Source organism: Ischnura elegans, chromosome 6, assembly GCF_921293095.1.
Source record: "Ischnura elegans chromosome 6, ioIscEleg1.1, whole genome shotgun sequence".
In the NCBI taxonomy this organism is placed as follows: Eukaryota; Metazoa; Arthropoda; class Insecta; order Odonata; family Coenagrionidae; genus Ischnura; species Ischnura elegans.
Genome location: NC_060251.1, coordinates 22,511,031 through 22,514,332, shown reverse-complemented (window position 1 = coordinate 22,514,332; position 3,302 = coordinate 22,511,031).

Here is a 3,302-nt window from a genome sequence, read left to right as displayed (position 1 = left end):
GGGATTTTGAGGAAATATGGGAGAAAAAGTTGCATCTTTTTCCAAAATGTGGGAGAAAATATTAAAAAAGAAGAGAAAGTAAAAAGTTCAAATTATTAACCCTTTCGAGAGTTCTCGCCTTAGCATGACTGCTGTACTGAGCCCCAAGAGACTCTTCTGTGCCCTCCCGTGCATGGAGCATTTTTGCAGGACATTATTTAAGAAGGATCTCGCTGATAATCACGCACTCTCAGCACCAACCTTTTTCGACCCTTCCTAGCGGGGACCCCGCATTATCTCGGACTTCAAGGGTAGTTGGGCTCCCTCCTTTTAGGGTTTATAACCCTACTAGCGGCATTGGTTCATGGTCAATCATGCTTCTTTTATATAAATTAGCTATATGGATAATTGTTGCTTGCACATAAATTGCAGGCGTCAAACTGAATTCCTTGCTTTAACCCCTTGGTTGGGGGCAGAAATTTCCTTATCTTTCACCTGGTCAAATCAAACCACCGAAAATCTGGTTATCTGCAAATCCACCGATTTTCGGAGATGCCGTTTTCGAAAAAAAATTTATAGTAAAGCTATTGTACAAAAATGGCAATATACTTAAAATATATTGGTATAGAACCTCTGACAAAGCAAAAAACATGCAATGATGCATAAAGAATGAATATTCACGCCTTCTCCGCATAACATTGCGACGCGACATCACGCGCGACTATAGTCGCACTCCCCACATGGGGAGCGGAGTCCGCTTGCGACTATAGTCGCTCTCCCCAGTTAAGGGGTGAATCTGAGAATTGTCAAATTTTGAACAAAGCACTACTATCAATATTAATGCATTTAATGTAGCAACAATGTTCATGTTGATGGTTATACTGAAATTGAGATATACATAAGTTAATATTTGTCGTAGAATTTTGTTTAAAAATTGTAAACACTGCTCAAAATACAAAGAATTCAATTCGTAGTTTATATTTTTTGAGAAAGGGACAAATATTACTTTGAAAACTGACTGAATGAACAATTGAATGACCATGGTCCCGAGAGAGGTAATAGAGCACGAGGGGTCTGGGTACCTGCTCCCGGATTTTGAAGTCCAGCTTTGTTAGGTCCCGAAAATAAGACTCTGCAAACCCGTGACTGTCATAAAAGGGGATGAGCAAGGAAAAGTATATTTTCAGCATTCGATTGCTTGCATAGAAAAATCTCCAATGAAAATTTATTTGCTTTCATCTCCCGGGTCAAGAAACCTCCTGCCCCATATTTTCGTATGGTATTTGGAGGAGGCAACCGACAGCTGAGGTCATTTGCGCCATGAGGGAAGGGTATGGATGGAAGGGTGGAGAGAAACCCGGCGTCGGCATTAGCCTGCTCTTAACGAAAAGTGCCAAGGGGACCACGGCTTAACGTCCCATCCGACGGACGGAGCGTTGCGCTTGAAATGTCCTCCACACAACACTCAAGCAGGGATCGGGCAGTCTCTGAAAATTCTCTGCCACTGCTGGGATTCGAACCCGAGCCCGCCGGGTGGGAAGCCCCCAGACAGCACATTTGTGGTAATACATTTGTATTACAATTGTAATACAGTGTCAAATGTCCTCTATTACAATCGTATTACAATTGTAATACAGTGTCAAATGTCCTCTATTACAATCGTATTACAAATTCCCTTGTATTTTGCCTTTGTATTACAACTGTATTACAAATCATCTGTATACAAGACGTTTGAATACAACTGTAATACAGTTGTATTACAAAAATCGGTACAATTTGTAAGGTTACAGAAGATTTACCATTTGTATACAAATGGTTGTGCTATCTGGGCCAACACTCTAGCAACCACACCAACCCGATCCCCCCATATTTTCATTATTCGTAGGGAAAGGGTTAATAATATGGGGAAGGTGAAAGGAGTATGCCAAGCAGAATAAACAGTAATAAACAAACAGGAAGGGGGGGCTATGATCATTTCTGGTTAGCGTACTCCAGTGGCGTAACTATGGGGGGGATGAGGGGATGTATCCCCCCCCTCCCCAAAGCCTCAGAGAAATTTAAAAAAAATTTTAAAAACTTGTCTGGAATTGATATGTAACAACTGCATCTGCTTGAAGGTGAATTTTATATGCCAAAATGATGTAAAATGCATATTCAGGCATGTTATTTTTCATTATTTTTCCTGACCTCCCTGTTTCCTGGGGGGCTACCCCCCACTAACCCCTGTCATTCCCCCCCAAAGCCTGATCATCCCCCCCCACCAAAGCCCTCTCATCCCCCCCAAAGCATATTCCTAGTTACCCCTCTGGGGTACTCCTCCCTCAGGATAGAGGTGGGAACATAGCCAGAAATTAACTTTGGAGGCCAAAGTCAACTACTCCCTTTCAAATACGAACAGATTCCATTGACCCATCAGCCACTGTACCAATTGCTATCCTTAATCCTTGTATTGTGAGCATACAAATATTCCACCCTTTCTACAAAGCTTCCAGTCCCTTGACTTGGTGATGTATTAACCACCCCTGGTGACAACAAGACATTACAAACTGGACTAGTAAAGTTTGTAGAAGGGTACATTAGGTGGGAGGGTGCTTTAAGGGGGATTCAATGAAGTCTGTATATACCAAAATGTTGAGAGGTTTGAACCCCCGGAGCCACTCGTTGAATGTATGGTCTTGATTACAGGTGTCAAAGGTTCCATTTTAGCTGGCATCCAGTGGCAGATACAAATGTGGGGCAGAGGGGGTGCGCATCCCCCCTTACGGGACTGCCCGCATTGCCGAACATTGCAAAACCACAACAGTAACTTTTTTATATCATAATATAGCATTGCCTTGTTTATGCGTATAATTAGTTAAATAAAACTATCTTAAATTTTGCATATAACTTAATTGTGTTTCATTACGATAAAAGTATAGGTTGCTCAATATAACTTATGCGCCCCCACCCCCTTGCGTTTTTTCTGTACCCGATACCGCTGACCTCAATTTTTGGAATACTACGTAGCATATAACACCTTTCTTGAGGCTTGAATACAATCCACAGGACGGTAACAACTGTATTCATTTTCAAAAATGATTTTCTAATTTTATAAAGTCGATAGAGATTTTGTAATGCCTACGAATAACTACCTATTTTCTTTCAGAATAAAAATTAAAATTTATGTAAAGAGTCCTATTATGCCATTACGGTAATATTCGCTTCCGCATAATTTCAATCTTGTACAGAGTGAACTCTTCACATATCTTCCCCACCCTTGACCTACATTCCAATGGCCCGCTTCAACTCGTTATGCTCCGTCCGGTGCGCTGTCTGAGTTTCTT